The sequence below is a fragment of the Leptidea sinapis genome, chromosome 13 (genome assembly GCF_905404315.1).
Source record: "Leptidea sinapis chromosome 13, ilLepSina1.1, whole genome shotgun sequence".
In the NCBI taxonomy this organism is placed as follows: Eukaryota; Metazoa; Arthropoda; class Insecta; order Lepidoptera; family Pieridae; genus Leptidea; species Leptidea sinapis.
In genome coordinates, this window is record NC_066277.1 from 14,097,501 (window position 1) to 14,113,405 (window position 15,905).

A 15,905-nucleotide genomic window follows, 5' to 3' on the forward strand; every position below is an offset into this window, starting at 1 on the left:
TATAGACCTAAGATTTATTCAACGTTTAATTAATTTTTTGGCATTGTAAAGTTATTTAGGTTGAATAGGCTGTCCTCATGTGTGATACTTTCTATAGAGACGATAAGCTGCCGGCCGTTAATTTATGTCATAAATCTTAGTTAATTTACGACCGACGTATCTCTAGTTACGGATATATTGCTATCACCGTTTAATGACAAGATCTTATCTATCCATAGTTATGTCCAATATAGTTACATAATTAGTTATAGGTTATTTAAATGTAAGTAAGTATTTTTTACCTCTAGTAAGTTAAACTAAGGATAGATAGGTTATTGAAAACAGCCGTTAGACACTCTTGCTTGTTGTTCATTACTTTAGTGTGCGTGACTATACTCAGGATGTGTATGTCGGTTTGTGTTAGGTTTAAAGAGTTTATTTCTCAAAAAGAACAAAAGTTCACTTACATGAGAACAATTATTCTAAATGAATATAAAAGAAAATATAAATTTTATTGTTTTATAGTTACGGCTTAGTTAGTTAATTTTATTGACTTTAAAGTTAAACAATAATAAATTAAAAACACTCTATGTTCTAAGGTCTATCTATTGTGATTGACAGTGCTTTTTTAATTTAGCTTTAAATTTTAGAAAAGATTTTTCCTCAATTAAATCTTTCGGCAAGTCATTATATAGTAGGGCTCCCTCAAACTGTATAGTTTTCGTACCATAATTTGTCCTACCTTTAGTTAATTGTGTTAATGTGTGTATTGCAATTTTGAACAAAGAAATAAAGAGTCAACCAAAAATAATGATAGAAATGGCTTAGTTACATTTCTATAAAAAAGAGAGAAGTATAAATATGACTTCAACGATATAGTAGTTGACTTTACATAATATTTAAGTTAAATAATTAATAATAATATCTAATATAAAAAAATCTCATGTCGCGGTATTTGTAGTTAAACTCCTTCGAAACGGCTTGACCGATTCTCATGAAATTTTGAATGCATATTGGGTAGGTCTGAGAATCGGACAACATCTGTTTTTCATCCCCCTAAATGTTAAGGGTGGTCCACGCCATTTTTTTTTTTATATTTTGACATTTCTTTTTAAATTTGTTTGAGTATGAGTCAGCATTAAAAAATACATACAACTTCAAATTTTCACCCATGTAGATGTGTGTTGATCGTAGGATCAACAGTTACTTTTGTATCGCGATTTTAATATCGGCAATACAACGTTTGCTGGGTCAGCTAGTCTTATAAATAAGATTCTCGTGTCCCGGTGTTTGTTCCCAAAGTCCTCCGAAACGTCTAAACCAATTTGTTTGAAAGTTTGTATCGGGTAGGTCTGAGAATCCACCAACATCTATTTTTATACCCCTAAATGATAAGGGTCTCTAACAATTTTTTTTATTGTTTTTTTGACCTATTTTATTTTGTTTATTTTATTATGATTCAGCATTAAAAAATACATACAATTTCAAAATTTCACCCGTCTACGAAACACCTATTTTTGTATCGCGACTTTAATATTATTCTATTCCATCCACAGATACGCTATAGAGTTGCAAGATGGCAATCGAATATAATGATTATTGTGTTACGATAAATTTTATGTACGATATATTGGGTAGGTCTGAGAATCGGTCGTCATCTATTTTTTATACCCAAAAATTTTAATGATTGTTTTTTTTTTATTTGGTGCGGGACACGATGTATGCGATAGAGATCACCAACCGTTGGTTGAGGTCAGCAGATATAGGTCGATGGTCATTTTAATGCGTATTTTAATTCTTAGTTACGTAACATAATCCTAACGCAACAGTTGATATGAAAGCCTTAAAAAAGGCCGTAATCGATCGTGTCCAGAGTCGGGATACCGGGAATGGTACCGAGTAGCAGTTGGCACGTGCGTACCGGCAGGTGCGGCCAACTGCCTCGCAGGAAGATACTGCCAACATTGGGCTCAATAGTTTCAATTTAATAAAACAAAACATATATAAACAACCATCTGTATGTTAAGGAAACCGTACTCTTCTCAGTCGTGTACTTTAATACTGAAGATTATGTCCTACTCCGTTTGTTGATTCACTTTGATTTACACTGGTTGCGCAACACCCTTTCCAGCAACTCATTTCAAAGGAGTCAATCTTCTTCCTCTCTAGTGAGTGAATTGTCCTTGATTTCCTGCACGAGTTCTTTTTGGTTTTGTTATATGCTTGCCTGTTATGTCATATACGGGTCTATTTACTCATTCCAGACTTACAGGTCATAAAAGTTCATCTACTAATGTCCTTTTCACCACCTCCTTAATGATCATTAAATTTAAATAACTTTTAACATATTTAAAACAAAATATGTGTGATCCCCATATTTTGAAATTATTTTGTAATTTCTTGTACTAATTAAACTTAACATGATATCTTATAATATAATGAACCTCTTTATATCCATGATAAAACATACATAATATAATATGTAGAACCTTTAGTAAACAAACAAAAATGTGTTTTATTAAATTACATTCGAAACTGTAAAGGGTTGACGATCTCTGCAACTTCCTCTCAGCTCACATAAAGAGAACGCCGTCTCACCTCTACTGCGATTAACGCATTTCAATACTTGATTAAAGATATACTTTTATTTGACCTTTACTTAATTGCTCGTAACTCTACGTACCTACAAGTCCACAGATTGTTGCAATTGTTTTAATGCTATAAAATTTGTTTGCTTGATAATAATAATTGCACTTGTTGAATTGTACACATTCTTTTATGCATATTTTGCTGTTGCTATATGCTATAGTATTAATGTTGTAATACTTTTTTTAAGCGGTAGTCTACTAGTTTGAGTAATTCTAATATTAGATATGCATATTCCGTATCAGATAATGGAAGAGTATTGATATTGAAGAATTGAATTAATATATACTTACATGATATTTATTATAGAATAGAGATGTTTGATAAATTTTCTAATAGATTGGCCAATTTACTTCTCATGTATGATTTTGGAATTGACTTTTAAGTAAACTTTTCTCATCAGTTATCAACGATTACTGGATATAATTATGCATTCACACTTTCTTTACCAATCCTCTTTTTGTGACTGAACCATCCCGTCCCCAACTGTTACTATACATCTTACTTATTTTTAATTGTTCTGTAATGAGACTGTTTTTAAGACTGATCCTCAAAGTTAGGTCATGTTATTGTTAGTTAACATTTGAATATGTGGATGCATCGCGGTTCTCCACAGTGCGGTTTTCAAGGAGCTTCCTTCCACTTACTACAAAGTTGTGGAATGAGCTTCCTTATGCGGTGTTTCCGGAATGATACGACATGGCTCCTGTGGTTCCGCTTGTGTTGCAAGAGAATGTGGGCGGCGGTGATCACTTAACACCAGGTGACCCGTACGCTCGTTTTTCCTCCTTTTCTATTAAAAAAAATAATAAATAGTATGAAGAAAATTAACTAAACCTTTGTTATAATGTCGTCTCTTCCTAAATGACCGACAAAACAGTTATAATGTATCAAGACAGTGAGGTCGCAGTATACACAGGTGACGCTACGCACCCCTATCTCCCACGCCGGACTTCCTTTCACTTTTTGTGCTGGTTTCGTCTCACCTTATTACGTAACTACTTAAGTCATCTCAATAAAAACTTATATTAAGTAAATAAGCTTAATGTACGTGAACTTTTCTGATGCATTTTGCTTTCACGGTGAGTATTCCCGAGAGCTGTTTGACTTAATTTCTGTCGCTGAATGCAATTTACCACACGTCACAAGATAAATATCCTCACCTACTGTGTGCTTTCTGTGTGTAAACTGTAAAATCTGTAGAATCCCTTGCCTTGTGCGATATTCTGCTTGCGCGGAAGGCAAGAGAGCACGCGGTCGATCGCCAACCCGCTGGATAGACGCCATCACAAAGGCTACTGAGTCCACCATGGTCCAGTGTACTCGCAACGCCTCTAACTGTCAGAAATGGAAGCACATCGCCAGGAGATCTCAGAAAGGATATCGAACCACCGAACACCCCACCGTGGTAGTCAGTACAACCACGACCACTCTGACAAGAGTGTCCGTCTAAGAAGAAGAATAATATAGTTATCACGTCCATCATGTTCACGACGACATAGACGATAATTTATATTTATACTTATAATTCCTGATTAATTTTCATAAAGTGATTTATATTATTTAAACACGACACATATTGGATGCAGCTAATGTGTTATATATATTACAGCTATTTTTATTTATATTTTATTTATTTATATATTAGCTATTTATATTTTAGAGTATTTACTCTATTTGATTGAAAAGAGTGGCCGTTGAGTTTGTTCTTTATATTCTTCTCACGAGCTCAACTTTTTACGGAAATATGATAAATTCAGTAATTTAAAAGAAATATTTGTAGTGACAATTCAAAAGCGCTAACTTTAAACCAATTTGAATATAGTTGATTTGACTTTGACTTTATCAATAAATTCTAAAAACTTCCGAGGATATAAGAGTGTAGGCATTAATTAATAAATAGTTATAGAACTAATATCTTCAACTTAATGCCATTCTCTATTGCTACGGGTTACAAAAAATATTGATATAATAGAAGTTTTTATAACTCTACACATTTAATATCTTAGATAATTTATACGTCTAGATAACGCCTCTTGCTTTTATGCACCGCATGACAACAGGTCATGTTTACTTTGCGTATACATGCATATGACAGCTACGGATTACACTCGCGATTTGTCAGTCACTTTATTTTAGTTTGCGTGCGTCAAAATAGAGGTTCGCTGCTTTATTTTTCGAAGTGTTTACAGCTGTCACAGTCTATCTAGATCACTGACCTGTATAAATACCACTGGACAGGCTGTTCCATATTATGTTTGACAGCAAATCTTTTGTGCCTATTTGAAGCGCCACTCGCGAGCGTCCAGAAAACTAGTTTTGACGTGTAATACAAATGGCTGCAAAGGAACGTACAATAATCTGAAGTATTTTTGCATTTTGAAGTAATTTCGTTCGTTGTTATAATACTTCAAGAATCAACTCTAAAAAAATCGCTCAAAAAAAAAATGTAAACAATTTTTTTTGTAATTTGTTTCCCATATTTGTCGACGTTTGCTGAGGGTGTCATCGCTAGTTTAAGTACCGCAGACTCTCGCTACATGGCCAACAGCGCCAAAATGGCGAATATCAAACAAGCACAAAAGTACTTTGACAGCCGCAATCAAACAGGATGTAAATACTACGTAATAAGAGGCGAGGCTTCATAAGTAAAAATTTAAATTTAGTTTAGTATGAAACGTGCAGTGATTTGACATAAGTTTGAAATAGTAGTAATTTTACGAAGTTGCTTAAAACGTAGTGGGATTCGGCTATCTCCGTTATTTACAAGATTAAGAGCCGTCTTCTGTCAATCTGTCAATGACTGCACGTTTCATACAATATAGTGAATCACCTTTTTAGAGAGTTTTAAGTGAATTTGATTGAAGTTCTAACCTCATCAAAAATCTTATTTAATTAAATTATCATCTCATGGCGACATGTTAAACTTGCTGTAATTACATGTCTACATCAAAGTAAAAAATACTTCCCGATTTAAAAAGTATCTTATAACTGTCGATGTAACACAAAGGCAAAGGTAAAAGTCATAAATCCAAAAAACATTAAAGAGGTCCTACAACACACGAGTCGATGACCTCCTTGGGAAGCATGACACAGGGAAGATAAGTCTAGATAGCAAGGTCGCTGTACCTACCAGATGTATGAACATCTGCGGGGCCCACCCTTGCGTCTCGCTCTGGTGATCTAACGTCTTTACATTTTTTATTTACCACAGACTAAGGAGTTTTGGCGGGAACTTTGAACTGGACTTGGTATGTTTCATGCGTGCCGTGTATGTACTTATATCAAATATAAACAATTATAGTTGTGTAATGATGGAAATGGTTTTATGGTTTTTGTCTCTTTGTCGGTTTGTCTGTTTCTCTGTTCACGTTTATTTCAGAGCCGGTTTAACAATTTGAACGCCGTTTTCTTGTAACAGGGTTAGCACTTACTAGTCAATGCCGTTACATAGACATAAAATACAATTGAAATAAACATAGTTTTTTTTAAATTAAAATTACAATTAAATTAATTCTAATAACTTAATTTTTTTTTTCAATTTTTATCTATATAAACGTCTCGTCCATCTTTCCTAAATATCATTATTATTAACATTATCAGAGTCATCACTATTTCGTTGCTGGGGCGTCTCATTCGGTTCCAAAAAGATGCAATTTTTGTGCGAATTACTGCGAAATAGTGGGGTATTCTCGCTCTCGCAAACATATTTGTATCACTGCAATATCTGGAAGTTTCATAATAGCTCGATAAGAATCATTATCTTATTCTTGTAATTCTTGTATATAACCTGAAACGGCTCAAATGATTTTCATAAAATTTAGTATACAAGGGATTTCGAGGGCGATAAATCGATCTAGCTAGGTTTCAATTTAAAAAAAATGTAGTTTTATCCGTGTTTTAATGAGAAACAGCTACAATAACCATAGATTACAAAGGTAACTTTCGCTATATACAAGACTGTTATAGCTCGGATGGGACATTGGGTGATCCGGAAAGCAGAAGACCCCGGTTCGAATCCAGATGTCCTTATTTTTTTTAAAAATCCGAGAAAGGCTCGGACGTCCGGATATTATTAGACTCTAAGTGGGCCTTTTTTTAAGAAAAATAAAGAACGAGACGGGCAGGACGTTCAGCTGATGATAATTGATATTCTGAGCGGCACTACAATTGCGCTCGACTCCTTGAGACATAAGATGTTAAGTCACATTTGCCCAGTAATTTGACTAAATACGGCGCCCTTCAGACCGAAACATAGTAAGTAAAGTAATGTTTACAAATTACTGCTTCACGGCAGAAAATAGGCAGCGTTGTGATACCGATAATCTAGACGAGCATCCTGTGCAAAGGAGCCTCCCACTGGTCTTGTTTGCATAATTGCGGTGTTGCTATGCTTGATCACGGATTACATGTTAAGGCGACACTAAATGCCAGCGACCTTGAGCGATATGAGTTCACGGCTGCCGGCCCGCCATCTATTCAACAAAGCCAATATTTTCAAAATTCTTGGGTGGAAAACAGTTTATATGCTTACAATCCTCGTTATTCACTACTAATCTGAATAAATGGACAAAATACTACACAAAAAGGACAAGCTATAAGAATAACTTTTCTGAGAGAAGTAACAAAAAATTGCGTCACGCCATGCCAAAAAACTTGTTTAACTTCAAAGAAAAGTGGTAGTGCAAAAAGGCTCGGCAGTGTTAACTATAACCAACAGCAAGCATTAGCAACCTACAAATAAGACTTAAGGGTATGTGTAACAGGATTAAGTAGTGTTCATAGCTCGAAATGCTATACTTTCACCACAAAACTTGTATAAAACACCATGTTTGCGTGTTTTCTGCTTACTCTTCGCCTAGGAACACAGATCTAAATGACTATAGTAGTTCTATTAAAGCTGTGTCTATTCTCTACGGCACTATACTAAATATAACTTAACCGCTTCCCTACCGCGTGTTCCGGTCGGAAGGCAATATGAGAGGCTGGGAAGCCTTAGAATAACATCCACTCACCATATTGCAGCTTACTCAACCATTTCAAACTTAATTGTCAAGTACATAAGTTATGCTGAAATTAATATTTTTAAAATTCCTTTTATTCACTCGATTGCTACCTAACTAGGTAACCCAGTGTGGTCTAGTGCAGACGGACAAAAATATAGTTATATTACTTAAATACAAATATAAACGAATCTAAAAAATTGAGTTTAGGCTCATGTTTAACTTAAAGGTGCACTACACCGTATCATACCATGACCGTGCTAGGAGCGTATCAGGCAAATAAATATTATTTGTATTGAAAAGTATGACACTGTTCCTACTATACCGTTCGGTCACCGACCAACAGCGTCGCGTGTCAATCCGTTCAGTGCGCATAGTAGAGCGTATCGTCACAGTATGTCTACTGTGGTATCGTGTTGCTTTTCGTGCTTGATACGCTCCTAGCACGGTCATGGTATGATACGGTGTAGTGGGCAGAGACCTTTAAGGTATCTACATGCTAAAGCCACTAATATAATATAGAATAAACATTTATTAACTAATAAAACTCCTCCGCCGCGTCTTCTTTTTTTTTGAAAATAAGGGACGAGACGAGCAGGACGTTAAGCTGTTGGTACGCCCTGCCCATTACAATGCAGTGCCGCTCAGGAATATTGAAAAACCCAAAAATCTGAGCGACAATACAATTGCGCTCGTCTCCTTGAGACAAGATGTTAAGTCTCGTTTGCCCAGTAATTTCACTAGCTACGGTGCCTTTCAGACCGAATCACAGTAGATAACGCTTACACATTACTGCTTCGCGGCAGAAACAGGCGCCGTTGTGGTACCCATAATCTAGCCGGCATCCGGTGCAATGGAGCCTTCCACTGGTGAAAATGAGCCTCCTACTGGTACAAAGGAGCCTCCCACTGCTATAGTATATTAAGTTATTTGTTAAGATTTTGTGTACATATTTGTATACATTACCGATATTTTTTGGAAGTATCCGAAAAAAATCTTTGCCGTCTGGGAGCTTTCAACGATAACGCTGTCTACACCTTTGAGATATAACGAAATAATCTATGGTGGAATTGTGTATCGTATATATACAGAAAAGTCCGCGATGGCATATGTCTATCTCTTAAGTATAACATAGTTTATCCATTTTAAAATTTTAAAAATTGACAATTATAAAGCGGTAATGTAAAATCTGTTTACACAAATACGATATTGATTTTCATTTTATTACCAATGATATTTAATAGTATAGATAGGTTACGTAGACAACATTCGGTGTTTGAAAATAATACACTAACGCACACATGAATAATTTAACATTGCAATAGCACACTACATTACGATTACACGTCAAAGAAGGATAGTAAATGTAATTATCGCAAGCGAAAAAGAGATAACTCTAATTTGCTAATTGCTTCGTATTTGTATAGAAAAAATACATTTAATTCATCAGATATGATTTTTTACCGTACACTGTGATTTATGCCTAAATTACGATTCATTCATGAGTTCATTGTAGTAAAAGCTATAAAGTAGTAAAACTGCATTGAACTTAGGTAGATAGTGTGTCATTGATTTTATAAAAAAAAATATTTCATATTTATTATAATATAAAGCCACATTGATGATATCAATTATTTATACATAAAATAATAAAAAACATAAAGACACCAAAACAAAACCGAAAGGATTCTATCTACAGTAAGGGTCCCATTTTTACAATTTTACTAACGACGGCTCCCAAAAAGTTTTAAGATTACAATTATTATTTTTTGTATCTTATATTATTTATGAATGTCTTTTTGTTGAGGGTTTATTACAATTGTACAGTGTTGATAACTATTTAAATGTGGTTTTCCCTGTTTTAGATATAATTAATGATATATATTTATGACAATAAGACGAGACGAGTTGGACGTTCAGCTGATGGTAATTAATACGCCCTGCCCATTACAATGCAGTGCCACTGAGTATTCTTGAAAAACCCAAAAATGCTGAGCGGCACTACAATAATTTGCGCTCGTCACCTGATGTTAAGTCTCATTTGCCCAGTAATTCAATAGCTGCCGCGCCCTTCAGACCGAAACACAATAATGCTTACACATTACTGATACACGGCAGAGGCGCCGTTTTGGTACCCATAATGTAGCCGGCATCCTGTGCAATGGAGCTTTCCACTGGTAATCGCCTTTTACGAAACCCTAGCCTAGCCTAGGACTTTCTTATTCTAATTCGTTCATTATTTATGATCAAGTCGTCACAACTCAGCCTCTGGTTTGGAAACCATCACTGGTCTTCCGTTGGACTAGTTGATGACGTCGCGAGAACAAAACAAAATTAAAACTTATTTTAGTTTCTAAACGCATAAAATAAAGCCTTATAAAAATATGAGTATATAGTAGGTATCTGAGAGCAAGAAATAGGAAGTAAAATGGAAAGGAGTAGAAATCGTCCATAAGTGATGGTTGGTGATTACAGGTGATGTTAAGAAACAGTTGATTACATGCTGTGGTAGCGTATTGTCACCGGCTACTCTCTACTGCGCGTTTCCATTGTACTTGTCAATCGGAACAATAAGGAAAACTTCTCTTCTCAATCGTTCACTCTTGTCAGAGTAAAACTTACACAAATAAAATTCGAAAAAATAATTATGAACGATGCGGGACTCGAACCCGTGACCTCTCGCGTTCTGTGCGAGCGCTCTTCCAACTGAGCCAACCGTTTGAGTGACGTAGCGTTGATAAATTTTGTTACCTCACCTATTTATTTATAGGTACTGGTTTGATCCTGTTCAAAATGAGTGTTGGTATATTAAACATCGTAAAAGTCAGAGCTACAAGCGCAGAATAACATTTTAAGATGAACTTCATAAATTTACTGTTCAGCCATCTCAGATTTTTAGTTATAGATATACCAGTTTGTTCCGGCTTAAACTGGGTGTCCGTATAGACATCCCATTTTAAAAGTCAGGTTTAAATCTTATCAGACTTCAACCAAAAGTGCTTTGTGTCCTAACGGATATAATCATTATGTCTGTGTGATGCGTAAAAGTTCCCGTGAAAACATCCGGAGAAGAGAATCAAAATCGTTTAAATTTACACGACAACCGTTATAAATATTTCCAACTTAATTCTAATAAGAACCCGTGGCGTATAAACGCTGTGAATGGAAACACGCACTCGCAAATACTAATTTATCGCCAGGACAGTGTCTAATCAGATCCACCTCAACAACTGTTAGCCGAGCAACTCGTAGTTACGAAGAATTCATATAACCAGAAAGAAAGTTTACCCGCAGGTTTGATATACTTATGTGTATAGAGAAATATTATAATATCTCATTTCTAAACATTAAATTAAAGCATTATTTTATGAAAGAGAAACACAAAGACAAACAAGTCAAATCAAATCAAATCAAAATCACTTCATTCATGTAGGTCAGGGAAATGACACTTATAAATGTCAAAAAAAAAATCTCTTGAGTTAGAAGAAGAAGCAAGAAACTCATTGCCACTCTTTTAAATCAAGATTTACATTTTCATCGTTTTACAAATAATTTCAATTACAATATAATATGCAAGGTGATGCAACAAACATACTCAAACGTCAAATATTCAATGCCCTACACGAGTAAGTAAAAGAAGTAAATGTAAATTAATACAAAACAAAAGTTATTGAGTACAGTAGCTGCATCATCCACATCCACAGTAATTAAATAAAGGTATTCTAGTATAACCTGATACTCTTTTTTTTGATGCGATTCCTTATGACAGGAATATTTGATGTTTTTAACTTGAGCATAATTCACCTTAGCCCCTTACAAACTAAATTGTTATGTATATATTACAATTACTAAAATATAAATACACGGGCAATAAGTTAACAATGTGCGAAGCATTTGGAAGGACGGTATGACAGTGGAATAGATACATTGATTTTTATGTGTTAAAGGAAATTGAGATAAACATTGTGCCTTAGATTAAGGATTTGTCTCCTCTGCGCTCCAACTAGATACCGAATGCGTAGTCCCTTAGTGTGGCAACCAATACTACGCCCAAGCGAACATACTCGAGCTAGTCTCGAACAATGTGTGACGTTGACGTGCCAAATGTTCTGTCATAATTTGCTAATAATTATTGAAACTAAAATGCCGAGTTGCGTAGTAAAACTTTGAAAAAATAATACTACAGAAAATGTGAAAGACACTGGGATCACATATCATCAGTAAGTATTTTGTATTTTATTAATTTCAATGTAAATAACACGAAGCGTATGTTACAAAATTTGAAAGATGCCATTGAGTTTCAAGACGCCACGCACACAAACATCTAATATTATGCCTTGTGCATATAATAATTCATGATAAAGAATCACTTAAAATACAATTCCAAAAACAAATCACTAACAAAACTATATAAAATTATGTTAATTTAAGTTATTTGTTTAGCTTTTAAAATAAGGCAATTAAACGCTAAATTACTCCCTTCCCTTTGCCATATTGTCTCTCAAATTAACAAGTAAATCGGCAATTTCTATGCAATTTTAAAATCTGTTAGAACGGAAACGCTTAACATAAGTCGATTTTTAACTTCAACTGTTTTAATTCTTTTGATACAAAGGTTCATAAGGGTTGAATAATTATGTTGGGCTGTTTCCGTTTGTAAATAACCGTTTTATGTCCTCCATAATGTATCGGATCGGAAACATTAATATATTTTGATCTGATTTGTTGATAGATCAAGTAACTGTTTTTGTGTAAATTTTAAAATTCGAATTTTCCTCTTAGAAATTGGATTCAAAGATCAATTGTTGACAATCAGAATTACCGCCTTTTCGCAAGAGAGATGCCACAGAGTGCCTCAGACCAAAGAGGATGTAAATACTATGTAATAAGGCGGGACTGCCTAGGTAAAAATTGAAATTTAGTTTTGTATGCAGTGATTTGACATAAGTTTGAAATAGTAGTATTTACAGTATGGCTATTGGCGACGAAGTATAATCCGGCTTAGTTTGAATGTGAACAGTTGCTTAAAACGTAGTGGATTTCGGCTATATCCGTATTTTACAAGATCATAGCCGTCATCTGTCAATCCTTTGTCAATCTGTCAATGACTGCACGTTTCATACAATTGAGTGAATCGCTTTTTTCTTATAGTGGTTCGCTAAGCAACTCTACGGGATAATGTCCTCTTTTCTCTTTCTTTTTATATTTCTTATATATACCTAGCCGTTAGTACTGACGTGTTCTTATACGTCAGTACAAAAAATTACTCCTCTTTCTTATAAAGCAAAATGATTATTTCGATGTTAATTATTTTACAATCTAGCATACTAGAAACACATCGTAATGCTAACAAATAAAATATTTTCAAGACAAAACAATGCTTATAATATTTGTAATACTTAATATTATAATTACATTAAATTAAAACTGGCAGCAAAGCATTTGGCCGGAATAGTTTGGGTATTGAGGCGCGTAGATAGTACTTTGTACATTCTCCGTGCAATAAATTACAACTAGTTCGTACAAAACTTAATCTTATAGCAATATTTACAATACTATGATGACGTTAAATTAAAACTATCATTACGGGGAAGTGTACTAAAAATACTGACAGCGCTTCCACGTTAGATAGTTAGGCTGATTGACCGTTGACAGAAATAGCTACCAGCACTTGGTTTCCAAAAGCCCTATTGAGGCGCGTATACCTTCGTATATCGCGTATAGTCTTGCCATAAATACTGAAAAAAAGAAAAAAGCTTTCTATTGCAAATAACATTTATTACTTTTACTGTTAGTTGAATACATAAATAATAAAACAATTTAAAATATAAAAAGCTTATTCGAAGAGACCAGATCTTTTTCTGTCACAAACAGAGCAGTTCTCATTGTACCTGTTAATAGCCAGGTTCACAAACATTTTACTAATACCAAGCGTATGGAGAGTTTTAAGAATTGCATTTGGCCCCATACTTACCCTGTGTAATGCAATCACAGCGATTCGGTTCTCTTTATCACCCCACTCCGTTTTAATATCGCAAAATATTGTACAATGTATTGGCGCCAAAATAAGAAAACTCAATGAACAATTAAATAAAAATGAGAGATTCCAAATCTAAATGTAATATTTTGTTTATTTTTAATTCCCCGCGTCTTTGGTGTCTCAAGTCTCAAGTGTCTCAACATGTACATAAATCTGTAATCATGCTCACAAATGCGCTATATTTATTACATTACCTTTTTTAAGAGCGGGCAAACAGGTTCACTCGATGGTAATGATGGTGATGAAAAAACAATCACTTAACATCACACCGCAATACGAGAGCTCAAGAGACGTACTTTGACAGCCTTTGAGACGTATGCTTATGCTCCAAGGTCCTAAGTTGTATCTGTTCTGGAATAAGCAGCTGGCAAATTATAATACAAAGTTGCCGTACATTGCTAAAAGTTTTTTCGAGACGCGCGGCTGTGGAATGCCCGACATCAACATGTTGGATGAAATTTCGCTTTTTTACGTTATCTACGGTGATTAAATAAGTTAAAAAATACTAGCAGCATTTATATGATAATATGATTATGATATTTAAATTATAACGCGCTTTTTTGAAGGCACCGAAGAGACGAATCAATGATTTTTTTATAGTAAGAAGCGACGAAGTGATCAGCACACTCACCTGGTACGGCAGCGGCAATGTTATTGCACTTGTCACCATATTTATTTATGGAAGGGGAAGACAAACTGTTGTCAAGTCAAAACTCAATCAACGGAATCGCTGGATCCGAGCAAAATTTACATTGAACCTCTAAACTGCATATGAAGTCCTGGTACATGTCGCTAACATTGCGAAAGACATGCGCTTCTATGATACAGTGCATATCCCTTGTCATAGTGGACAGTCTACGTAATAGTATTTCCCTGTGCACTTTAATCTCCTATTTCATCCCCATATAGGTCAAAGTTTCAAAAATGTTTATAAATTATTTCTTATCAAGTGCCTAAATACAAAGTTTTATCTTCGATAATGACGAATTTCCATACAAACTGCCATCCCCTATTCCAACCCTTCCATTATTTTTTTGCTAGTCTATCTCTGTACTAAATTTTATCAAAATTGGTACTTTAGGCATGAAAGCGTAACAAACAAACTTACATTCACATTTATAATATTAGTAGGGATTATATAATCAAATCAAATCAAAATCACTTCACACACATTCATTCATGTAGATCACGGAAATGACACTTATGATTGTCAAAAAATATTTTTTTTATTGAATCAACTGCTACTTCGTAAAGGGTTGAGCTAATGAGAAGAAGTATTAAGAAACTCACTGTCACTCTTTTAGATCATGATTTACATTGTCATCGTTTTACAAATCGTTTCAAATACAATATAATATGAAAAGTGATGCAACAAACATACTCATACGTCAAATAGTCAATGCCTTACACGAGTAAGTCAAAATAGTAAATGTAAATAAATACGAAACAAAAGTTATTGAGTACAGTAGCTGCATCATCCACACACACCGTAAATGAATAAAGGTTATCTTTGAGCATTTTAGAAGCGATTATATTATATAGCAAACAACTATATATATAATAACTCTTAAGATTCTGAACCTCCGGCAACAGGATCATCCTGCCAAGCAGCGCCCGTTCACGAGCAAGACCTCAACGAGCTCAACCATATTTTAGGGAAGGGGACGACCCGTCCTATGACACCGCCACAAGCAGTGACATTTAAGTGAGCATGACGAAGCCATGTTACAAGAACTAAACCAAACAACAAAAAAAGAATCTTAATTTACATATCCTGCAATTATCACCAAATACCTCTACTTATAATTTGACAATTCTGACTGCGGACCCAGCAAACGTTGTATTGCCGATATTAAAATCGCGACACAAAAGTTTATGTTTTGTGTATTTTTTAATGCAGTCAGCATAATCAAACAAATTTAAAAAAAAATGTCAAAAAAATTAAAAATTAAATTCGTGTGGACACCCGTAACATTTAGGGGGATGAAAAATAGATGTTGTCTGATTCTCAGACCTACCCAATATGCACTCAAAATTTCATGAGAATCGGTCAAGCCGTTTCGGAGGAGTTCAAAGTTTAACACCATGACACGAGATTAGATAATTTACAATTATTAACATTATATTTTTACTATCAGTAATTAAAAGCTCAAATCCTTTAGGGTAATAACACATACATTCTGATTTACTCGAATCAAAGAACAATTTTCAGTTTATTGTATATTGTCGAGCAGAAG